The following is a 25960-nucleotide window of genomic DNA, read 5'->3' on the forward strand; positions in this document are numbered from 1 at the left end:
CTGCCCTGGGGCTCCGCTCCCCCGGGACGGGGTGAGGCGGCTCTGCTTTGCTCCCCCGGGGTCTCTTCCCGGGGTCCCTTCTCCCGGGGGTCCCCCCTCGGTTCGGCTCCAGCCCCAGAGGGGGGGACGCGGCAGCCGCGATTCTCCCCGGCTGCCGCCACGCTTTCCCCTTTTTTTTTTCGGGTTTAAAACCGTTCCCCTGTGCCCGGAGAGGTGGGTTAGAGGGAGCTGCCCGTGTGCGGTGGGGCACCGATTAGTTAATTCGCTAATTCGGTGCCTGATGGGGCACTCATTCATTCATTAATTCGGCGTTCCGTTGGGCACTCATTAATTAATTTCAGCCATTTTTAGGTGCAGGAATTGTTCCTGATCTGACTCCGGTTTCTGGGCTACAGAAAGTTAAACCCAAGAAAATGACAAATTTGGGTTTCGGTGCCAAATATCCATTCAGGCTTAGCCACCACCCGAAAGGTGATTTTTTTTTCCCCCTAAGCCTTTTTTCCATATCTTTCCTTCACTGTCTGGCTTGGAACAAGCCCTGTGTGCCTCCTCACCCATCAGGCTGCAGCAGGAGCTGCACTCCTTTCCCGGGAGACTTGCAGCAAATAATAACATTTATATTTATTGGAAAAAAAAAAAAGAGGATTCTCACCCATTGAGTGTTGCACGGGGTGGGGGGTGCTGCTGGTCCTGCAAAGGTGAGAGCAATCTGGGCTTGATAGAACAAATTCTCCCCACGATTTACAGCAACTGCCGTCTCACCTGGTGAGGCTTTGTTCCCTGCTTTATGGTGGTTTTTTTTAACCTAGGGTTTGCATTTTTCATAGGGGAAAATAAGTATCTACTTGATGGCTTTTAGCAAACTGGTATTTACCGCTGCCAGGATTTTGCCATAGCTGTTCTTCACACATTTATTTCTTATTTTGGAGCTGAGAGATTTTGCTTTGCCCTGAGCTTCCATCTGACTGGCAGTTGTCTTCTGGCTGCATCCCTAATGGGAGAATTTCCTCCCTTCCTGACAGCCTGGTCATACTCGCCAGGCGAGGAAAATAGTTTGGGTTTGCACCTATGCTACCAAGTAAGAGGGCTTTCCTGGGGAAAATGCAACAGCTTAGTTTACAAAGTACTCTAATATCATGTTTTGATAGCCAGTAACGCATTTAAACTTTGCTTTTTGCCATTATTGCTTTTGTGCTGAAGCGCTTTGTTCAGCAGAGGTGGAAGGCAAGTGTCCAGAAGTATGACAGGTCTCCAATCAAGTTCTTCTGCTCAAGGCGACCAATATCACAGGCAACCATTAATAAAAAAAAGTGGTTCCTATTCCAAAGTGTCAGTTGTGTTCCAGTATAAATACTAAACCCCAATAAAAATAAAAGAATTAAAGCAATAAATCACAAACCAAACAGCTGTGGGAAGTCATAGCAGATCTCAACGGCAAAAGAAGTGGGGAAAAGATGGGAAAGTATACCAAATCTAATCAAAAGCCCAATGGAATGAGTGGAGAGTCTCACATGGTTAATCAAGGGTTTAATGTAATAGGTCGGATATGGACCATTTAGTGCTGATGGCTTTAGGTAGGAAAAACTTCCACTCCAGTAATCCAGGAGCGATGATGTGCAACCTACTCTGTCACATACTGTAAATCTAAGCTAATTTACCTGAACACACAGGAATTACGTCACTGCAACTGGATACTGGGGTTTGGATTCCTAGTATTTTTGTGTTTGCAGAGCAAATAAGACTGTTCCTCTTTTTTTTTTTTTTTTTTTTCTTTTTTTCTGTTGAAAACATTAAAAATGAGGATCCAGTTCTCCACAGTGCTTGGCAATTTCAGCTCCTATGAAAGGCTAGTAAGGTTTTCGGTGGGAAGATGGTTAGAAAAGTTCATGCAACCCATACTCTCGCCATGCCGTGCATTGTCCCCTCTTAAGTGATGGATGTGCCATAGAGAGACTGAAAAATTGGCTGTTTCCTTGGGTTCTTTGCAAACCTATTCCAAGCAGTAGAAGCTGGCTGGCTCTGAAGTCTGTGGTAACCTTTCTGGAGATGTCCTCTCCGGATGGTGCTGATGGGATGCTGATGAGCTTAAAGAATCACATAATAGATAGGAAAATGTACCAGTAACTTTCCATGAAGAAAAAAGGCCAAGCTGAATCAGCCAGAAAGGTGGTTTAGCTGCTTCAGCACGGACAAGACAGTATCTCAGGCAGTGCCGAATCATGGATTCTAAGAATTAGAGCTGTTGACAGGTTTTCAAAATGTTTTGACAACCCGTTTAACTAAGATTTTTTTACTTAAGAGGCTTGAAAATTTGTCACCATTTTGCAAAAATACTTCTGATTTTTGGTTATAAAGCTAGGGGGAAAAAAAATAAATGTCCATCTATTTTCTCATTAAAGCCTTGCTGAAAATACAGGGGCTTTTCCAAAGTAACTCCTGGAAAAAAAACATTAACTGAGTACAAATCCTTCACAATTTTGGCTTAAAGGAAGGTCTCGGTTTTGGTTAATCTTAGCCAGAGAGCAGAGTTCATTTGAGGAGACATCCTGCAGCTCTGCTTGGGGAAAGCTCCTGAAGATGGTCATTTGGTTAAATTAATTATTTTTTTTACCAATTGCCTTGATTAATTGAATCAAATCTCCAGGCATTTGGCCAAAAGATCACCATCTTTAATACTTTTGGACTAGTTTTTGTTTTGTTTTGGTTTGTTTTTTTTTTATAAAAGCCATTGGTTAACTGTAAATGGGGTTTTATGCAAAAATTGTGACCTGTGCCATTTTGTTTGCCAGGAGGTTAGTGTTCCTGAAAGCAATTATTTTAATAATCAAATACTAATGTTTACGTTATTAGCTTGGTTGTTTAGAGAGAAGCTCTCACAAAGAAATTAGAGGCATTCATTAAACATTTAATCAAACCATTGTCTGAAAATGGGTTGTAGCACTGAACATCATGCCTCATTATTACAGAATAAAGTTGAACATGGGATTTTAGAGCTTCAACAGCCTGGTTACTGTTAATCCTTTCAAGGCAACAGTACTTTTTTCCATTTGTGGGTAGAATCTTTAGGTTCTCAACCATGGTTTGACCATATGACTTACAAACAAGTTAGTAAGACCACTTCTTTTGACTTCAGGGACACTAAGATATCCACAGCTGGCTTCTTAAGTTTCATCACAAGCTCCACTTGTACACGTCCTCACTGACTTTGCAGCAAATATCTGCAGAGAAAAAAAAAAATCAAGTAAGTATTTTAGGAACTTTTTACTGTTATATTGGCATGGAACTATCTTAAGTGATTGCTTGGAAGTGTCTCGTGCAGTTTGAATGTGAATGTGCCGTGCAATCTCTGAAGTGCACAGCTGGTCTGGAGCAGCTGGATGTATTTTCTACCTCGACAGTGACCAAAGACAAATCACAGATCTGTAAATGCCACTGCAGCTGGGATTAATGTGCAGATGTTTTTGCACTGCTCTTTATAAGCCCAGTGTGGTTTAGTTTTTGATCTATGATGTGTGCCAAGGAAATAATAATAATGTGTGCTCTGTGGTTGGTCTGGATGCTTGACAAATGGCACAGGCAGTGAGATGGGCCTCTTCTTCACTTCCACCTCCTCCTGGATTTAAGGGCATGGTCTCTGCTTTGGTATTACTTTGCAACTGCAAGATATAGAAGAGAATCATAGAATGGTTTGGGTCAGAAAGGACCTCAAAGTTCATCCAGTTCCAACCCTCTGGCCATGGGTGCAGGGACACCTTCCACTGCTTCAGGGTGCTAAAAGCCTCATCCAACCTGGCCTCAAACACCTCCAGGGATGGGGCAGCCACAGTTTCTCTGGGCAACCTGTGCCACTGCCTCACCACCCTCACAGGAAAACATTTCTCTCTAATATCGCATCTAAATCTCCTCTCTTTCAGCTATATATAGATGAGGTAATTTGTAGCCTGTGCGATTGGAGCAAGGCTGGCACTTGGTAGCATTGCAAGCAATGGCTTCAGCCACAAAGCATTACATCAGTGAATATGCCAGCTTTTCAAGCTAGGAGTCTGGATGCTTTGGGATGGAGGGTGAGTTCTTCCCACTACCTTGCTTAGTTCGATGACAGGTTGAGACAGTGAATAGTATACCAGCTATAAAGCATTAGGGGAAAAATATGTGTTCTATGAAACCTTAGGTGTTAGTAATGTCTCTTCATCGTCTTATAGTACTTCTGTGGGTTTTGAAGCAGAAGACCAACCTGGTGACCCAAATGGCTATTTATACTCATCTCCCGTCTGCATCAGGGTGACCTTTTTGGGACGAGAGAGAGAAAACAGACAGAACTGTAGCTGGTCTTGAAGCCATGAGTTGCCTTCTGCAGCCAGCTGGGCTGAAAACCAAGTAATTTTTTGGGTTGGCTATAGGCGATCCATTTGAATCGTGGGCTGAAACTGTTAGCAGGGAGACGGGCTGCATAAGCCTTGGTTGCTCTGTCACTACCACTCTGGCTTCCATGACAGCAGACCCGAAGAGGCCGAGGAGATAAATTTTGGAATCATTTGGGAACCCCTTCTTGTCCTCCCGAAGTCAAAACCAAGTCTGGGTGAGAGGCAGAGTCAGCCATGGGCGAGTTTCGACTGGCCAGGTCCAATGGCTCGGGAATGCTGAGCTGCACTAAGACAGGAAACCTGATAACTACAGAGGTAGTTTTACCTGCAGGATATTTCCATGAGTGTAAGAGAAACAAAATAATTGCTGCTTGAAACAACAGATTCCTGCATTTCTTCTGATAATTTATGGCTGGTTATGGAATGGCTTTTAGTTTTTTTAATGTTTCCTGAGGCCTGGTGATAATCCAACTATGCTTTCTCTCTTTTTGCTGTTCAAACTGAGAGAGAGCAAGCATAATCTAATTAGCTGTTCAGCCCTGACAATTATACTCAGTTTAAATGTGATGAATAGCCCGTTTCAGAAGGCCCAATCCTGTACAGTGCTCCGAGCATCCTGAGCACATTCACATGTTCTCACTTGCCAGTAACATCAGTGAAAGCTGAAGCAGCATCTTGAAGATGATCCGAGGGCTGGAGCACTTCCCATACAAGAACAGGCTGAGAGAGCTAGGGCTGTTCAGCCTGGAGAAGAGAAGGCTCGGGACAGACCTTACAGCAGCCTTCCAGTACTGAAAGGGATACAGGAAAGCTGGCAGGGGCTCCTGATCGGGGAGTGCAGGGATAGGACAAGGAGGAACGCTTGTAAGCTAAAAGAGGGGAGATTTAGGTGAGCTCTTAAGAACTGAAGGGGTTCACCATCCTCAAATGAATCTGTAAATCAAGCTGCTAGGCAGACAAAGTTTCAAGACGGGAAAGACTTCTTTATTCCATTGACTTAAAAGCCAAGGACAGTTTGAGGAATTCATCAGAGTTACAAAATGTCAAGCAGAGACCTTGTCCCTGGGGCACTGCAGATTCACCTCACCCCATTAAGTGACCAACTTTACATCATGTCTCATTTTCAGCCCTGCCCCTCTTGCTTTCGTCAAACATCGCTAGGAAGTAGAAGCCTGAATCACTTTCCAAGTTGCTTCCCTGCTCCTGTTCACTTTCTGACTTTCACCCTTCTCCTGTTCACCTTGCATCCAGCAGAGATTGCTGACACACAGTGACAGCCAGGCCTCGCAGAGACGCTGTCTGTTGGGACTATGATTCACTGTGAAAAAGGGCACGAAAGTACGGGAAAAAGGGTTTACACTGTAGATTCTGTATCTAGGAGGATGAGGAACATTTAAAGAAAGCAACATAGCATTTTTTGAACAAATGTTAGGAAGCATAAGGTGAAGAACAAACATGATGGTGAGGAGGGCTCCCTTTTACAGCTGTCCATTCCTGGTTCAAATGGGTGAGCAAACAGAGGAACGGGTTAAGCTTTCAAAAAGAATAATTCCCAGTTTGCTATGTAGAGGATTTCAAATGATTTTTCTTTCCAGATTAAAGTTTTCTGCTATTTGTAGCCACATAAAAGATGTTTTAAGTGTAGTACCGATGCATTCTTTGTGCATGCAATGAAAGAAACAACTGCTGTGCCACTGAGCATGCAAAAATGTGTCAGGGAAAAGACAAAACTGCCCTCAGGACCATATTCATTTAATCTGTGGTCTTCCTTAGCTTGGAAATGAACTTCAGCCTCCCTGGTTTTCCTATTTTTAGAGTTGGCTACTGCCCTGGGTGAGTACCTGGGCACTGGGGGAAAATCAAACGAAGCTCTTTGGCAGCACTTTGCAGTCGTTTTACAAATGAGCAGTCAAGGTGGTGGGAAGGGAGAGAATTAATCTTCTTACAGCGGACTTAAGCCATTGTAGGTGTACTGTGAGCAATGCTGTCACATTGGGTTGAGAGTGCTGGGGTGTGATTTAGCCTGTAACAAGTGCTAATCTGGTGAAAATGCATCAGCCGAAGCATAAAAAATAACAACGCTCAGTGAAGAACACGCAGTATTAGAACCCAGCTCCATGGTGTGCTTCAGACCTAAGGAAGGAAGGAAGGAAGGAAGGAAGGAAGGAAGGAAGGAAGGAAGGAAGGAAGGAAGGAAGGAAGGAGGGAGGTGAATGTAAAAGAATAGTGGGATGGAAGATGCTTAAATTTGGACACTTCAGACGCAAAGTAACTAATGGTAACTCTAAGATAACCTCTGTGGCTCTGTGAGAAGTGCAGGAGAGAGAGATGGAGAACAGAAAGGAGCAGAAGCTCCCTTGAAAAGGGTTCTGAAAGTCCCATCAGCCTTACAGTCCTCTCCAAAGATCTCCTCCTGGCTCCATGGTCTCCATGGGGTTGGTTAACTTCCAACTAGCTAAGTCAGTATGATCTAAGGCAGAGGGTGGGAAGTGTTCAAGCATGGCTGGCCAAACTCTGTTTTCCTTTTCTAAATCTGAGGTTCAGTGAGCTGATGGAAAATGTTTTGGAGATACCAGACCTGTCCCTCATAAGAGCAAGCTGCTGATGGGCAGCTTCCCTTGGAATCAGATGCATATCAAGATGCAACTATTGTCATTTTGCTGTGCCTGTGTCCTTCAGGCTCATCACCTTGATCCAATAATTTCTCTTCCTTGTGTCTTACTTGCCTGTCTGACCTTGGTCCTATTTCTCTCCTTAGGTTTTTCTCTAGGGTTCGGAGAACGAGTGTTATGAGGAGCAGCTGAGAGAACTGGGATTGTTTAGCCCGGAGGAGGCTGAGGGAAGACCTCATGGCTTTCCACAGCCCACTGAAATGAGGGTGTAGTGAGGTGGGTGTTGGTCTCGTCTCCAAAGTAACAAGTGATAGGACAAGAGGAAACGGCCTCAAGTTGTGCCAGCGGAGGTTTAGATGGGATATTAGGAAATATTCCTTCACCAAAAGGGTTGTTAAGCACTGGAAGAGGCTGCCCATGGAAGTGGTAGAGTCTCCATCCCTGGAAGGGTTAAAAAAGTGTGTAGACATGGCACTTGGGGACATGGTTTAGCATGTGCAGTGGGGTAGGGCTGATGGTTGGACTCGATGAGCTTAGAGGTCTTTTCCAGCCTTAATGATTCTGTGATTCTAAATATACCAGAGCAGCGTTTCTTTTATTTTAATGTGTTATGATAGCTCCAATAGAGATGCAATGAAATCATGGCTGGGATTATGGCAAGCTTCCCACCATCCATGAAGGGAATAAAGAGCATCCTGCTGGCATGAGACCATTGTACTGGGGAGACCTTGTCATGCTGGTACTGATATAAGGGTATAAAACTCTGCTATGGAAGAGATCTGTGCTCAAGCAGGCAGACTTTCTTTCTATCCAAATGCCAGCATAACTTATTATTTTCTAATGAAATTAAATATATTCATGCTCTTTGAAGTAGTCTGTGTTGATTTAATTTGTGTTTTATGATCAAGATTCTAAATTTCATATCTTTTATTTTTTATAAGTAGTAAGCAGGGATTTAGCTGCATGAGACCCATTAATATCAATGCAGCTAACTCCCCGTGCCCTTCTTTAAAGACTATTTTATAAGTAACAACATAAAATTTCACCTTGATATTTCTCTCAGTCGCAGCAGGGAAAAAACACAGTGATAGCTAATCTGAAGGCAAGCACACATTTTATTATTATTCCCAGAGAAATAAACATTTTTAGTACTCTGAATTTTTCCTGCTGACAAACAACAGGCAGCGAATAACACAGAAATTGGAGCTGCTTTTTGGTGGGCTGGGTTGGGGAAAGTCTCAGGCACAAGTTGTTATTTATTTTATGTAATTTCAGTGTGCTGCCTTTTGAGTGTTCTCCTTTAGAGAACTGGTATGCACTAAGTTAGGGAGATACTTCTTCAGTGAGTGAAATGTAATTAGGAAAGATACATTTGCTTTTCTAGATCAGATTTTCTGGGTTTGCTTCCTGCCTCGCATATGAATAAAGATGATCCAACTATTGTTGAGAATGAGAATAGGGGGAAAGAGACATGTTTTCCAAGCAACAGATATGAACTTCATTCTTTCATTGTCCTTACAAACTGTGTATTCCAACTTTCATCTCAACCATTACATTTTTCTCTCTGTGCAGCCCACTCCTAAAGGACAAAATTCACATCTTAAGCGCTTGGTGTTCACCTTGTCACTGTCCAGGAGAATGGAACAGCCTGGGGATGATCCTGGATGATTCTGAGTGTTTTCCAGCAGAACAAAAGGCCTGTCAGCGTCACCCCAGGACTGTCAGTGTGGTATTGGAGCTCAGTGTAGCAAGAATACTTGCCAGAACCAGCTCTGTGCTGCAGGATGAACCAGTGGACTGAGCCCGCGGCACGCAGCACACATTGTAGGAGCAGGATCACACCTGCACTGGGCTTACCCTTACATAAGAAAATATTACGTTTGTCAAAGTTTAGTCCTCCTAAAATTGAGGTTTTCCGAATCAACTTGTTAATCAGATAAACAAACCGCTGCTTATTCTGATGGCAGTTCACAAGGGTAGGATTCATGGTGGCCCAGTCATGATTTTCTCTGGTTTTGGAGTAGAAAACACTCTTTTTGCTCTCAATTTAAATGAGTGAATAGTTTCCATTTATCAAGCATAGAGCAGCTAGGCATTTCTGGTCATGAAGAAGATGGAACATGACACCAGTGGCTGATAATTATGAGTATTAATCCCAAGGAGCAAATTCTCCCATCAAGTGCTCCCATGAGCCAAAGTACCACAATGTGAACAGAAATCATCACCTTAATTGCAGTTTGTGGGAACTTGTGTTGTGGCCTTCAGCCTAAAAATGAAACAAATCTCTGAATAGAATCATTGAATCACTAAGGCTGGAAAAGACCTCTAAGCTAATCCTGTCCAACTGTCAGCCCAACACCCCCATGCCCACTAAACCATGTCCCAAAGTGAAATAGAGAGGCAATCAGCTGGAAAAGACTGAGGAGACAAGTGTCTGGATTTTATCACTTGAGTATTGAATGATTACAAGCTGCCAGTGTGGATGCCCAGGCCTCACACACAAGCTAGAAGCATGTAGCTGATAGTGATTTAGCTCAGGAGTTCATTTGACAGCTGTAGAGGTTATGAATCCCAGACACTGCCTGACCTTAGGGTGCTACTTCTAGGCTACATCATATTTAGTAGATGAATCTGGATTCCCTAGGACTGGTGTCTCCATGAGAATCAGAGGGATGATGATCAGAGAAAGAAGAGCTATGTTTAAGCTAAAGGGCAGTGTTGGCCCAAGAGCAAACGACTGTATATTGTCTATGAATAGTCTGAAAATGAATATTTGAAAAGGTTCCTAGCTATTGAAGTAATCAACTATTTGAACAGTCTTCCAGTAGGAACAACGAGAGCAAAAACCTGGGCTGCCTGCAAGGCAGAGTCCAGAGCGTTTTATGTAAAGTGATGTCTGCAATAGCAGAAAATGGAATTCAGTGGCTAAAGTGCTCCTAAACATCATCAGATCTTTGAAGGTGGATAACATACAGGCCTCATTTGTGTGTGATATCTTCCCAATCACTACTACAATGGGTGTCCTATTTCTGCACTCTTTTCACTGCAATAAATGTTGACTTTTGGAAGTCGAATAGCTATTTTAGTCTGGCTGGGAAATAGATTTAGGAAGAAAGGCTTAGCATGATTTTGCTAAATGATCCTTATCAGTGGAAACAAAAATAACAAAGAAATAGGTCTGTTATATTTTACCAGCACAGAGGCTCTTTGCGGTCTCTGCCATTCAAAACCCAGCAGGAATTTTCCAACTGAGGAGGAAAAAGAGACACGTTTACTAAAAGACAGATTGCAAACATCAAGCTGCCTATTCTTTAATTGATCTTTTACACAGGGGACATTCAAAAGATCTATTCTCATGGTTAGGCTGTTATTTGGTAAGCCAGTAAAATACGTTCTGCTGAGAATGGCTTCATATTAAGCCTAAAACTCAGGGATCTTCGGAAACACAGCAGTTGTCTTGAGTGTTCATTTCAACACAGATGCTGCCTTTTACATTTAAAGCAATGATGTGTCTTCCAGACCCTTGTTTGTTTGTTTGGTTTTTTTTTCTGCTTGATCAAGAAGCATGAAAAACAACATGAAGGAGAAAAAGATGGATATTAGATGGGTTTTTGATGAATGCAACACTAGCTGAACAAGAAAGGCAAAAACCCGGGAGAGACCCCAGTCAAAACCCTAATTCTAAATATCAGAGGTCCTAAGTTTTTGCAGGCTTGATTCTGCTTCTCCTTGCATCAGCGGTGTGCTACACGGCTGCACTGACATCCAGATTGAAAAGGGGCTACAGGAAAGGGAACGGGGGAGCTCTTTATCAGGGACTGCAGGGACTAGGCAAGGGGGAATGGTTTTAAGCTGAAAGAGGGGAGATTTAGGTGAGATGTTAGAAAGAAATATTTTCCTGTGAGGATGGGGAGGCACTGGCACAGGTTGTCCAGGGAAGTCGCGGCTGCCTGTTCCCTGGAGGTGTTCAAGGCCAGGTTGGAGGAGGTTTTGAGCAACCTGATCGAGTGGGAGGTGTCCCTGCACATTGCATGAGGTGGAACTTGATGGGCTTCAAGTTCCCTTCCAACCCAAACCATTCCGTGATTCTATAATTCTATGAAATTTCACCAGGATTCATGCAATGAGAGTGAGAACCCATCTTTCCTGAGGAGGGAAAGTAGAGTAGGGAAGCTACCAAATTCAGCCCATGGGGTTATACCTGGTTCGGTGGAACATGATGGGGAAGCCCAAAATTGGGGGATGATGGTCACACGCATCAGCCATTCAGTAACAACCATACTGTCATTTTTAAGAGAGGCACTTTTTATACTTAGTCATATTGACTGTTAGTCTCTTACCGCTGCAGATCAATCTCTTTCGTGCTTTTTTCCCAGCCTCTTCAATCAGATTCCTCTTGATGAACAGATGACTAGTAATTAGAAAATTAAGTTCTTCTGGGTAGAAGTTTGAGTCTTTATCAGTTACCCTTTGAATTGCTGCTGCTAGGAGATACAGACACAGGAAACAGATCTAATGTTTACTGTGCTTCTTGTCTGGCAACATGAACCTACAAACATATCTCCTAGGCTCCTGTCTCATACTTGTGTACAAACCTGTCTTTTTCTGTGTAGCAACAAAGCTTTGCGAGAAAAGCAAAGAAGATCACAGAATCATAGAATTGTTTGGCTGGAAAAGACTTTTGAGATCACCGAGTCCAACCATACATCTCCACTGCTAACCCATCCCTGATCACCTTGTCTGCCCATCACCAGGGATGGTGACTCCGCCACTTCCCTGGGCAGCCTCTTCCATTGCCTAACAACACTTTTGGTGAAGAAATTTTTCCTGATATCTAATCTGAACCTCCCCTGGTGCAACTTGAGGCCATTTCCTCTCATCCTATCATTGACGAACAACACTGTAGTGCCTCAGGCCTTCATCTAGCACTCACAGTATCGTGCTGCCTTCAGCCTGTTCCATCACTTCTGAGTGTCTCAAATCCTCTGCCATAAAGCACCTTTCACAATCACTTCCCGACAGAGATGTGATAGCTGTAAGCTCTCTCCTTGTCTCTGATATTAAATTCCCTGGTGCAAATGGATTATGGCCTTCAGTGGCATCGATATTGCTAACAACACTGGAAACTCGATCAGCCCTCACCTTTTACATTAATTGTTAAAGGGGTTTTCTCTTGGCAGCCCAAAGGGAAGCAAATATCCTGGATACATGAAAACATCTCGGACATAAAAGACAACAGGTAATGATTGTTTTCCATTCACCCTCAAAGGAAAACAGCTAATTAGAAAAGAAAATACAGACAGTGATGGAAGCAGAGAAGATATATATGGTGCTGTAGGTCCTTCATAAAGAAATCTGCCTGCTTGCATGTGCACAGTACACTAGAATTCAGCTGTGAAAGCCAGTGGGTTGCTTTCACAGGTTTGGATGCATCTTTCGGGGGACCAAAAGTATTGTCTAGTTGTGGTTTGTATTTCTGCTTCCCAGTGCATTTCTGCCTGGTTCCACAAGGAAAACTCCTGTACTCTTTTCTCCTTCCTTTTCAGCTGGTTAAAAGCAACGATTTCTGGGGAATTCTAATGCAAAATCTCATTCGTGTTTTACAATGACATTTAACTTTGAATTAAAAAAAACCCCAACAACATTCTAATTTAACTCAAAATGGAATTGACTTTTTGGACTAAGATTTCAGAGCTGAATAATCAGAACTTTGATACCTTCCTATACTTGTTTTTGAAGCAATGTTGTCCCAAAAGGCCAATCATAGAATCATAGAATCATAGAATCACCAGGTTGGAAAGGACCCACTGGATCATCGAGTCCAACCATTTCTAACACTCCCTTAAACCATGTCCCTAAGCACTTCATCCACCCGTTCCTTAAACACCTCCAGGGAAGGTGATTCGACCACCTCCCTGGGCAGCCTGTTCCAGTGCTCGATGACTCTTTCTGTGAAGAATTTTTTTCTGATATCCAGCCTGAACCTCCCCTGGTGAAGCTTCAGGGCATTCCCCCTTGTCCTGTCCCCTGTCACTTGGGAGAAGAGGCCAGCTCTCTCCTCTCCAAAACCTCCTTTCAGGTAGTTGTAGAGAGTAATAAGGTCTCCCCTCAGCCTCCTCTTCTGCAGCTAAACAACCCCAGCTCTCTCAGCCGCTCCTCATAAGACTTGTTCTCCAGCCCCCTCACCAGCTTCGTTGCTCTTCTCTGGTCACGCTCCAGAGCCTCAACATTGTTCTTGTGGTGAGGGGCCCAGAACAAGTACCCAAGGTGCAGTCTCACCAGTGCTGAGTACAGAGGGAGAATCACCTCCCTGGACCTGCTGGTCTCACCGTTTCTGATACAAGCCAAGATGCCATTGGCCTTCTTGGCCACCTGGGCACACTGCTGGCTCATGTTCAGTCGGCTGTCAACCATTACCCCCAGGTCCTTCTCCTCCGTGCAGCTCTCCAGCCACTCTTCCCCCAGTCTGTAGCACTGCATAGGGTTGTTGCGCCCCAAGTGCAGGACCCGGCATTTGGCCTTGTTGAACCTCATGAGATTGGCCTCAGCCCAGCAGTCCAGCCTGTTAAAATCCCTTTGCAGAGCCTAAATGATGCAGTGCTTTCTCAGTCCTGCTGAATACAGGGATAAATTCATTTTAAGTTAATTCCCAGTCAAAGAATTTGAAAAGCTACTACTGCTATTTGCATCATTTATTTGCAACACTGGAAGTCTGCTGAATTTCAGGCTTCATTCTGAACATACCAAGAGCTCAGTCTCTTATCCAGCAAAGCCCTTCAACACGGGGCTTAATTTTGCCACACATGAACAGCTCCTAGTGACATCTGTGGAGTAAGTCATCTTCAATAGCTTCAGTCAAGCACACACGTCCTCCTGGACCAGAGGGATTTGTTTCATGGTGTGCAGAGCAAAACACTTAAAAAAACCTGCCTGTAAATAGAGGGTAGCTGTGGAGTTATTGACCGTGGTGCTTTGTGTAGGTAAGCAGGGTTGGGGAGGGGGGAACCACTGCTAGGAAGCAATGACATTTGGGAGGAATGGAAGCCTTGTCTTCATGCCTTGAAATATCTATTCTGCTTCATCCTAAAGATTTGGGTTCACAACACCAGTCTTTGAGAGTTTCTACTTGGTTTCAGGGAAGAGGTGGGTCCACTCTGCCTGGTGGATGATGAAATTGTGCTGCATTGCTCAGCCCTTGGAGGTGTTAAATGGGTGCTGGTGAAGGAGGTTCCTGTGCTACAGACTAAAACCCGGCCCAGGCATCACTCTGCTGCACAGAGTGCTTTTAATCTGATGGAGCCTTGTTTATTCAAATGGCATTGCTCATAGCTGACATCAGGAATGAAAATTGATTCTCTCGAATAGAAATGTTTCTGTCCTTAACTGTAAACGGATTTCAGATTTCAGTAACTTCCCCTCTCTACTGCTTTGTCTGTGCAATGTTTCCTTTCATTTCTATGCCTGTTTGGGAAGAAAGCCTGATGGATCACTGCCCATAGGTATCGGTTCTAAAGGAAGGGAGAGCTTTTGAGGGCATATGCACAGGAGGTAAATGGAGAGTATGTCCTTGTGTTGACAGGAACTGCTACTGGGGTGGAGAAAGGTTCATTTCAATGCAACTATAAAACATGAAGCCAAGACCTTTGTGGATAGTGAAGCACATACAAAACACACTCATCCAATCCTTACTAATGTTGAAGAGGACTCTGACTCAACTGGGTTGAGGGCAGGTCAAGCTAGAAGTGTCTTCTTGCTTGCAGCAAACTGGGTGGTGACTGGCAGTGCACAGGTAGGTGCGTTGCTTAGGTCAGGCTTGTGGACACGGTGGTGTGCACCAGATGCCCTCTGGCTGTAAGAATGCAATAAGGGATTGTGAGGCAGAAACCAGCTTGAGCAGCTGAAAGCTTTAATGTCCAAGAGCTCAGAATATGGCTCACCAGGAGTGTTCTGTAATAATGCAAAATATGGTGGGATTTTGTTGTTGTTTTGCTTTGTTTTCTAACAGTTTACTGCTACTTTTGGTGTCCTTCCAGTGATGAGCTCTCAGTGCATGTGGAGTTGGCATCGGCAGTGCTGGTGGTGTGAAGTGCTGTCTGATGGAGCAGACTTTCTCTGGTTTCAGTTTCTGCATTTGTCTTGTTTTAAACAAATGGAAAGGAAATAGGTAATGATTAAACTAAACAGATAACGCCGTTTACAGCTACTGAACATCTTACAAATGGTTTTCTGTGTCCAGCACCTTTATGCCTCTGAGCTTAGTACAGAAACAATGGTCATTTTGCTCCCAGCTAGAGGCTGGAGTACACAGTCCTGTGTTTGTCCAGGCTCCTGCTTTGAAATCTAACTTCTCTTCTTCCTTGGCATTGCTTGTTCCATCCCAGAGTCATTTAGACTGAAAAGATATCCTTAACTGTATGCATGGAAAGCACGAAACCCACGGATCAAGGTCTGTCCATCAAATAAACTAAATAATGCTGAAGGAGAATTAGCAACAAAATCCTACCCAGAATTTTGTACTGCTTTTGCCATTCAGAAAGCCGCACACTTCAGCCCTCGACATCTGAAATACTACCTTTGGCTTTAATTTTAATGCAGGTGTTCGATCCTCCATGCTGCAAGGTACTTGCGAGCTGTCAAGAGACCGACAAAACCTGTGAAACATGCCTTCAAATGAAGCCAAAGCCATCATTCTGGAAGATACATTGTGGAAGGATTGTTCTTCTAAGATGTTAGGTGTGCTGTCATACGGCATTGAGCATTCTTGTGCTCATTATCATTAGAAGGACAGGAGGAGCTTGATGGGATGCAGGACCAGGCATGGGCCTGGTTGTGGAGTTTGTAATTCCCTTCCAACTTCTGGCATAGAATCAGAATCATGGAATGGTTTGGGTTGGAAGGGACATCAAAGCCCATCCAGTTCCCATCCCCTGCCATGGGCAGGGACACCTCCCACTGGATCAGGTTGCTCAAGGACTCATCCGACCTGGCCTTGAACAGCTCCAGAGATGGGGCATCCACAACTTCTCTGGGCAGCCTGTGCTGGTGTCTCACCATCAACACAGTAAAGTGAACCTTTGTTTTAAAAATAGCTGTTGTGACCATCTGAATCATTGTCATGCGCACTGAGATGGAAAGTTTGCTCTCCTGAACCTCCTGAACCTCAACAACTTCTTTCAAGACGTGTGGAAAATATTCTTGCTGCCATTCGCTCAGGGCAAGGATTGCTTCTGACAGAGAAGAATAGGGATATTGTTTCATTGAGTTCCATTGTTCTTTGCCACTACAGGGCAATCTCAGCTCCCACATTTTTAGTTTGTAATAACACGCAAACTGGAGTGTCGTGGGTAAGGAATCATGCCTATAATCCATCTTTAAATGGAGGTTTTAATGCGTATAAATTACAGCAGTTTTAATTAGTGCACTATATGTTTTTATGGCTATGAATGAGCTCTAGAGATATTATTTATGAGGAATCAAGTGAGATTTTATGGTGGGAACCTTAAAGGGCCTTCTTTCACTTAATTAACTAAAAGTAACTGCCAAAATCAGTGAAATGACATGATCAGAGCTTTCTCCTCCATCTTTACTGAGCACATCTGACTTCCTGGACATCACTCGGATAATTTGGTCATTGCTAGAAGAATTTAATGGGTGCTGAGTGTCTGCCTATTGCACCAAGTCCTAAAACATGGTCAGGTTTTATGTTTAACAGAAAATCCAAGATTTCTCAGTACCTGAGAAACACAGCATAGAGTCTTTAGTCACTATTATTCTTCGGAAGGAATAACAGAAGTTCTTATTCTTGAAGAAGTTCTTGGGTGGGGAAGAACAGGCACAAGTTGCCCAGAGACGTCGTGGCTGCCCCATCCCTGGAGGTGTTTGAGGCCAGGCTGGATGGGGCTTTGAGCAACCTGATCCAGTGGGAGGTGTCCCTGCCCATGGAAGGGGGGGGGAACTGGATGGGCTTTGAGGTCCCTTCTAACCCAAACCATTCCATGACTCTATGAGTTAATGGAGATAACATCTCTTAGGACCAGAGGGCACAGTCTGGCTACCAGGTCAAAATAGAGTTTCATCCTGTTATTTTACTGGGGAGCCCAAAGCATTGTGTCTAAATCAAGCACACCATGTGTAACTCAAGCACGTTTTTCGGAAAGACATCTATTCTTTATTTCAATACCTCAGTAAGCTGCAGTGATTAATCACACTTGAAGTTTAAAAATGTGCATCTAGTCTCTAATTTGGATTTGTCTAGCTCTAGCTGCCAGACATTGCTCTTGCTTTATATTTACCATTTGAGTCCTTGTTTCATATTTACTATTGAGTTATCATTTAGTACTTACTATTTGTTCTTTGCCAAAGTATTTCAAATCCAGGCAGTCCTGGGCTTTCGTTCTGAATATGACAGTGTATCTATGCTGGTATTTAGAGCAGTCCTCAGCCTGCTTCAGCCAAATCTCGCGCTGGAGTCCTCCAGCCTGTGGCCTTACATTTGCAGAGTGGAGCTTCTCCTGAGTTCAGTCTTGATCTGTGTCTAAGAGATAAAGAGAGAAAACAAGGGGAAATAAAGAGAGAAAAAGGAGTGAAATAGGGGGAATGGGGTGCACGGGGAGAGATATCAGATGCATGAAATCCTTGGAGCTGGTGAATACCCTGTGCCGAACACTTGCCAGGCTGTTAGGGTACAAACATGGCTTCACCTTGAACACGAGCAGAGCTTTCCGAAGGAAACAGGTGCCACCATGGGTTACAAGGGATGCATGGAAAATCTTTACAAGTGCAAAACTGTTCCTGTGTTCTTCCTCCTTCAAGAAAAGAAGTGAAAGATGAATATCAGCATCACAATACCCATTTTGCCAGTGGATCCTGGTTAAAAAACAGCAGTAAGTACAGTAATGCATCCTGGCCTTAAATACTGGAAGTAAAAAGAAGGGTATATAAATCACATTCCAACCACAGAAAAGGCACATTTTATAAATAAGGTAATGGTGGAGAAGAGAAACTGTTTTGCGCCTTACTGTCCAATATATAAATTGCTACTTGTGAGAAGGAATAAAAGACACTGAAAAATGAAGAAGAAAGCCAAGACACAACCTAAGGACACAGACTGGATACCGGTCTCTCTCTTACAGGGTGACCTGCAGCCACTTGGAAATGAAAAGGAGAATCGTTGTTAAAGAAACAGTATCTGATCACAGGTCCACACGGCTGTTATCCCTGGGCGCGTTGGTTTGGGTCAAGGTGGCTATGTGGACCTTGTGGTGCTGCAGTGCAGAGTGGATGTGGTAGGTGGGACTGGGGCTTGGTGGGCACCTCTGTAGTACAATCCATGGTGAGGAGGCACATCCCTAGTCTACCACTCCAAGGAGCTCCTCCTGCCTCTGTGTTGGATTTAATGTGTTCACAGAGCAGTGACTGGCCTTTTGTGCTTTGCAGAAAGCTCTCAAGCAGTGGGACATAACAGAAACTCATTGATAGCACCTTCTCAATCCTGCAACTTTTTGTCAAAGTTAAAATATCATTTGGAAATTAAACTTGGAATCAGTTTACTTCAGCCTCTCCTCCTCTCTCCTTTCCTCCCCTTCTTCCTTCTCTCCCATCTTCCCTGCAGAAAGAAGAATCGCCACACACGTCAAGGGGGAAGGTCCCACAGAAGGAGCTGGGAATTAATCTTGCTGCTGAAATGAAGAACGGAGAAGTCCTTCAAAACTTTGCCGTCTATTTATAAAACACAGGACTTATGATGGATTTGTTTTCCCTTTCCTATTAATCTTTGCCACCTTCAGACGTTCAAGAAATGTAAGTCAGCCCCCCCAGATTCATTAAGGGGAATAAAAAATCCCTTCCTCTGTCTTCATTTTCTGGGCATTGTGGGACCATGTTTTACTGATGTTTCTCTGCAACATAAACAACTTGAAACCTACACAGAAAACAAAATAAGGCCTTAAGAGGACCATCAGCTCTCACTACATTTGTGATAGAACTGCATGATTTAGCTTCTAGGTATTGTGTAAGAAAAAGAAAGCACATGTATCTTTATTAAATGGAAGTGTCCTTCAGGAGTACAGTGCCTTTGGTTGCACTTGCTTTGAACGTGCTTACAGGAGTCGTCTTCTTGGCCCACCAGCCTCTGCCTACATCCAATGGACATAACAAGACATGGGCGCATCGCAGTGGTACTCATGTAGCTCTAGGACATGTTGAAGCACTCTCTACCCTTCAGCCCAAGACTTCTGACAGCATGCCTCTCTCAACTGCTCTCCATGAATGACAGACAGAGGGACAGAAAGAGGCAAAGAAGTCATGAGTACCCCATCCCTGGAGGTGTTCAAGGCCAGGTTGGATGGGGCTTTGAGCAACCCGATCCAGTGGAAGGTGTCCTTGCCCATGGCAAGGGCGTTGGAACTGGATGAGCTTTGAGGTCCCTTCCAACTCAAACCACTTCATGACTTTATGATTCTATGATGACACAACAGGAAAAAGCATCTTGACAGCCACTGGTTGATGGTGAAATCCTCACCATGTGATTTTCTCCAGCACAAATGAAGATGAAAACTCCTGTTCCTGCTCAACAAACCTATAGCTAGGATTGGTAGAGCTAGGATTAGAATGTGCTGGGAGAGCCAAGTATATGTTTTGGAGCTAAGGACAGAGGAACTGCATGACAGCAGCTGCACTGACGGGGTGGGGGGAAGCTTCCCAGGCTCCCAGCAGCATTGGGATTGTAAGTAGCTGGGTAGGAATTTCTTCCTCTCTTTGAGCATCGACTGAAAAAGCAAATTCTACTGCTTTATTAAATGAACCTGATTGTGAAAGCGGGTGCTATGTGTTTGTAAGATTACAAATAACATCAATGTAGATGTGTTATAGTAGATTTCTTAGGCATTTCCCTTTCATTCCATTCCTTTCCCTCAGCTCCAGTCTAACCTGTTTTTGAGATGGTGCTGATGAACCACATTTAGAGGGGCTAAAGGATCGCTAGGTCTCTCAGGTGTCACCTGCTGGGGTAGTGCTGTCTCTTGCAGTTCTGATGGTATGGCGTGTAATCAAACTCTTGCCGAGGACCTGTGGGGAGCTGGACCTCGTGAGTCGCAGACACTTGATAAAAGGCACGGTGCTATCAGGAGCCTCTGTGAATGCCGTTATTTGAATTTGTTGTAGTGAGAAACTGCCTCTCCAGCTGGAGAGGAAATACAGAGCTAAAAAATTAATTAAAATAATTAAAAATGTACTGTTTAGTGCAAATAAAGCTGTGCTTACACTTACAGTAGGAGTCAGCTGCAGGCTCTCATCTCCAGTCCCAGAGACATTACCCACTGCAGCTCCACCCCTTCCTCCATCTGCCAACACTATTGGATGCTGGGGCTTGAAATAGCCCTGTACCTGCTCATTTCAACATATTCAAAACTGAGTGAGACCTCAGGCTGGGGTACTTCAGTGTTAATAAATCTTCCCCACAGCCAAATATTCCTTTCTAAATTTGATCCATTTCTCTCTAATTTTTTACCTTCTCTCCTTTCTCACTCAAATCTACGCAGAATAATTCTGCATTTTAAAAATTTACATCTTGGACACTTCAGAATTATTTGAAAGCAGTTATCCCATTCCCTCTTACATTGCTATCAGCCTGCCAAGCCAATGTGTGTATGATCTTGTGTGGACCATTTGTGGGCAGGATTGCTTCTTCTCTGTACCTGACGCTGCTTTTGATACAGCTTTCTGTAATTCCTGTCCCTATTTCAATGCATTTAGGACACCCCCACCTTCCTGATACATTTTATTGCTGACCTTTACCTCACTAGGAGAGATAATAGGAAACAGGTCATATAAATTGTTTAATCCTCCTGTTACACATCTCCTAACACTGAGTAGGTATCAGCCTTGAAGTGAAGGCAATAAATCTTGCTTGTCCTCGGGATCCTTTGTGTTGGATTAAAAGCGATCTTCATAGAAATCAGTCTCTTTTCAACAGACCCATAGAAACACAAACATTACTCCCCTTTCCTTAGTTACCCTTTGACAGAAGAAAACTGAGTTGTCTGAGACGACTTGGATATCCTGGTTTTAAACTTCTAGCACTGCTCTTCACTCCTGGCTGCTATAGTCTGCAGGTATTCATAGAATCATAGAATGGTTTGGGTCAGAAGGGACCTCAAAGCCCATCCAGTTCCAACCGCACTGCCATGGGCAGGAACACGTCCTACTGCATCAGGTTGCTCAAACCCTGAGTTCTGCTGAACACCTGGTCTGCAGAAGATGACCAAAATTGATTTGATCTTCCTTGAACGCAATTAGGCTGCAGGTCTTTGTCTGCAGACAGCGTTTCTGGAGAAGGCATCCCCTGCTCCAGGAGCAAAAGCTGGAACAAGGCTGCCAGCAAAAGTGCTTTATGGAGCCAGATGGCTTACTGGCTGTGCTGGGGACAAAGGCGTATTTGCTGAGGGAAAGGTAAGGAAATGTAGAAGAGGCATTAACTACAAAATCAGGATGGGAATGAAGGAGATAAGATTCTACTTAAAAAATTGGGTGACTGGTAAAAGACATTATTTTGCTGTCAAGTGAATTATAGAGGAGAAAGGGAGATTATTCATTAGATGCATCATAGAGACAGAACATAAAGGATTAAAGATGCTGTTTGAGCCATAAAGCTTTCACTAAGCAGGGAAAGAGTAATGATCTTGTTTTTATTGTGGTGTCTTCAGGCTGACAAAGTTCTAATTTTGTTCCAAAAATAAAGTTATGAGCCAAACCTAAAGGGCTCCGAAATCTTGTGTGTGATTCTGTGATGGTGTTGGCTATGCCTGAGACAGTTTGATAACTATCTTTCAGAGACAGATAGAAACCTTCCACTTTGTGGGACCCCAAACAATTGTCAAAATAAATGCAGATACAATTTCTTCCTATTGATTAACCTTCTATTACCGCAGCATCCTCCGATAGTGTGGGATGGATACCCAGTGGCTTGCGAGAAATGGCAGCCTGGCCATAGCTTTCTATGGGAGGAGGGCTCTGTCTGAACTGGGTCTGGTTCCTTCAGCCCAGAGTCATGAAACGCTGCTCTGAAGAGCCTCATCTGGCTCTCAGCCCTGCTCTTCTGACTCACATGTGTATGAAACGACGTAGCTCCTCTCAGTGCATCCGTCAGCCACGCTCTGGGGTAACATGCTGCGAGTCCAGCACTGTTGACCCCATCCAGCTGAAAGCATCCAGCTTGCCTTCTGCACAAGCTGCCACGCACAGGAAAACCAGAGGAAGCACCCGTATCAAGCTGGAGAATTGATCTGATGGAGGAATACCTGGCTTTTCTATTCTGTTACTTCATGTTTATTATGGCTTGGATAGGATCTTGACTGGCTGTGGCAGCAGCTTTAAACACAATGTCCAGTGAATTTTAGTTACCAGAACACTGAGCACTGCTTATGTACAACACTCAGAACAAGCAATATAATAAATAGGCTCAAATCCCTTCTGTAAGCAAAATCCCAAATTCCAAGGAGCACTCTTAACCCTCCAAACTCGCAGCAACCAGAAGCGTTTTAAATTCAGAGCACACAGGAAGGCAATATTACAGTGCGGTGCCCTGTGCTCTTTGGAGCTACTCACTGCACTGAATCACTCTTAGTTGATTCTCATGAGCTGCGTGAAAACTCTCTTTTTCTTCTCCCTCATTCTCCCATTTTTCTTAATTTTCTCCCTTCAGTTGCTTAACAGTACATTCATTTCAATTCCCAGACTGAAGTTCACGAAGGGAAGGATGTGTTAAATACTGAACCAACATGTAAAGGTTGTGATACATGAATGAAGCACCAAAAAGATAGCTCTCTCTATATATGTACGTGCATATGTACGTATAAAAGAATTATTTTGGCTTAAAAGCCTTGAAGAGTCACATATTCCTACATTCTAAGCAATCTGAAGGCTAGAAATGTACTTAAAAGAAACCTCACAAAGGCAGCTTTCGCTTGCTTACCGATGCTTTCATTACATTCTTGGCTTACTCTTTATCATGAGTTCCAGTGGACGATAACTTTAATTAAAGCAGAACATTTTGTTAGCAGTTCCTAAGCATATTACCCTTCTCTTTGGGCTCCACTGTACAATTGAACTAATTTCTTAGACTGTATTTCTCAAAATCATCTGTTTCCTCCTGTAGCATTTTCTGATTCTCAACACACACTGCAGCAAGTTCTTCCTCACCAGCAGTTTTGTTTTTGAGCCACAGTATTGCAGAAAAACAAAACATGAAATAAATACTTCTAAGCTTGAGCTGTAAGAAACTTCATCAGATCCTTTTTCCATCCTGAAAGTTCCTCTTCAGCCCAGTCTGTTAACATTTACTCTCTAAGTAGGCCCCTCTAACAAGTCTCAGGCTAAGCCTCCTCCCTACCTTAACTGGTATTTTTTCATGAAGCTCTTCATCAGTCACTCAAGAACGAGGTGTTGTGCATCATGTTTCAGAAAAAAACCCACACCTCTTCTCTAGGAAAGAACCATATTTATCTTTAGTAATTTTATTCCATACCTCCATCCTTTAAACATACCCTAACGTGGCTAAAGTCCTCTTAATTAAAAGTCTTTCTCGGTCACTTCTTTCCATTGTCTTAAACGGGGGTCACCCAGGGAGAGGTCATTAATTGAAGAGGGCTTCAACTGCTCTGTTAAACCAGAACAGAGCCAGCTGTACAGCAAAGCTTAGATAAAATTGAACCACACCTGGAATGGCTGATCTGAAAAGCAAGATCACTGTACTTAACATTTGCCAAAAGTTCTTAGTTTTGCCCTGAAAACAAAACTGAAAGCATTATTGGCAAGGACCTGAAGAAAGAAAAGACTGTTGCTGCTAATGATGGTTCTTGGTGCGAACACAGTGTATTTCACACCCTATGGATCTCCTCTAGTACAGCTTCTAAGCTTTGCTGCTTCTGGGATAGCCAGCCTGACACCAACCATCTTAGAGGTCTTTTCCAACTGTAATGATTCTATGACTCTATGATCCTTGATGCTCTGTGTGTAGCAGTTCAGTAAATCTTGTTGTGGTGGAGAGGTGGACCAGCCTAAATAAATGCTTAGAGTACTGCTTTATCAAACAGCAGTCAACCCTTCTTAATGGAAATGCATTTGTTCTTGTCCCATAGGGTATTAAACAGGGATAAAACCTCCTATTCCCTCATGGAAGGGTTGGGGAGGAGGAGGGAGGTGCTGGCCGGGAGCATGTGCTCTGCTTGTTTGTTCTTAAATAAAGTCCCCTTGGGGGCTGCACATCCATAGTGAAGTCTGGAGGACCTATCTATGGTCTAAACACTACTGCAAACCGTAACATGAGGATTCGGAGTGCTGCTGTCTCCGCAGTCCTCACTCCTTTGTTAAGTGCGTCTCTGCAGTGGTGACCATGAGACTGGCCTGCAGAAGACTTATATACAGTTCCAGTTACTACTAGTGAATACTAGTAATTAAATAACCTTTGCCTACAGTGGAACCTGGCATGCCTCACTAAAAGCAGAAGAAGCCTCAGTTTTAGTTTCTGTCTCCATTTCTCACACTCATGGTGCAACACAGCAGCTGTTTAAGAGGAAAAGCAGAGTCCAGTCCTTCTTTCTGATGGATAAATCACCAAGTCTCATAGGATTCAAAGTACTTGGTAGCACACAGACTCCTCTCATCCTGCTCTCACACATTAGGGAGGACTCTTTTTCCACTTTGACCACCAAAGTCTATCTTGCATCTCCAGCTTTTCTCTCTTTGCCATTCCCAGAGATATGAAACAAAGTGAGGGACGCATTTGCAGATGACAACACCAATCTCCTTTGCACTGTTAAATAAAACAGACCCTTCTTTTTAGCAAGAAGAAAATTGCTCTGCCATTTGTATGTTATTGGTCTCTCTTTAATAAAATGTGATGCCATTCAAAGCCCCAGCAATCTGCTACTAATACAGTTCTAGCACAGTACATCTGACAAATGGCACCTCATGAGAGAGATAAACCCAGTCCTAGCATTAGAGAGAAAAGTAATTTTATGCTGATTAGCCATTTAGATCTGTGCAAGCTGACTAAGAATGCAGCGGGACAGGACCTGAGCCAAGCCTCTTCACCCTGCGTGCTTTATATCAGCATCTCCACAGAGCTCAGTGCTGCAAGCTGCAAGCCAGGTCCTTGAAAGAGGTGAGGGAAGGAGGATCTCCAAAGCCTGAGCAGGGCCTTGGCAGTTCCTGCTGCCTCTTTTCCAGTGAGTGGGCACTGGTGTGGTCCAGCAGCCCCATCACATCATGGTCTTGCCTCGCTTTTGTGCCAGGAGCAATCTGAGCAGCAGCAGCCTAGCAGGTGGCACTACTCTGGTGCTGTAGCAAGAACCACAGCCTCTTTCTCCCTTAAGCACCTCAAAAGCATCCAGAGTCTTGTGTTTTTAATGAAGACTACAAAAATAAGAGAGAAAACAAGAGTTTTATCCAGTTCTAGTATTCTCCATGGCTATTGCAATTAATTCCTGTTTACTGCAACTTTGGGGCTCAGACAAGAGTCATGTTGCAGTGTGACAGCCCCACATCATCCCTTGAAAGCAGAAAAAAAGCAGGAGCAAGGTGTGGGGCCTCTGGAGATTTGTGCATTTTCTTTCCAGATGCTAATAAACTTCAGCTGTAAGCAAGGAGAAGGTGAAGTCACTGCTGGACTTCCATCTGCCAAGCCACTACATTGCCGTGAACCAGATGCCTAGTGGTGATTTTGGGTAGAGAGTGAGCCTGCAGGAATAGCAGCTCGGAGGTCCTGCTTCTGCTGGTGTGGAGGCAGTGTGGGAATCCGAGTACAGAAACTCAGGTGCAGCTGATACTGTGTCTCAGTTGCCACAACCCATTCATGTTCCTATGCCCCATCCCTGGAAGTGTTCAAGTCCAGGTTGGATAGGACTTTGAGCAGCCTCATAGAGTGGAATGCGTGACTGCCCGTGGCAGGAGGGGTGGAACTGGATGGGCTTTGAGGTCCCTTCCAAC

General features: G+C 43.8%; 1 long non-coding RNA gene across 2 annotated transcripts in view; it reads right to left on the minus strand.

Moving 5' to 3' along the window:
- Positions 1-1801: 1801 nt before the first annotated feature.
- Positions 1802-25960, minus strand: part of LOC128851862 (uncharacterized) — a 78398-nt gene continuing 54239 nt past the window's right edge. The window contains exons 3-5 of one of the 2 annotated variants that reach the window (XR_008449393.1): positions 17320-17510; positions 11317-11460; positions 1802-3218 (exon numbers count right to left, since the gene is read on the minus strand). This is a non-coding gene — a long non-coding RNA (uncharacterized LOC128851862). The remainder of the gene's footprint in view (positions 3219-11316; positions 11461-17319; positions 17511-25960) is intronic. The other variant, XR_008449394.1, reaches the window with a different exon arrangement.

This window comes from Cuculus canorus, chromosome 3, assembly GCF_017976375.1.
Source record: "Cuculus canorus isolate bCucCan1 chromosome 3, bCucCan1.pri, whole genome shotgun sequence".
Taxonomy (NCBI): domain Eukaryota; kingdom Metazoa; phylum Chordata; class Aves; order Cuculiformes; family Cuculidae; genus Cuculus; species Cuculus canorus.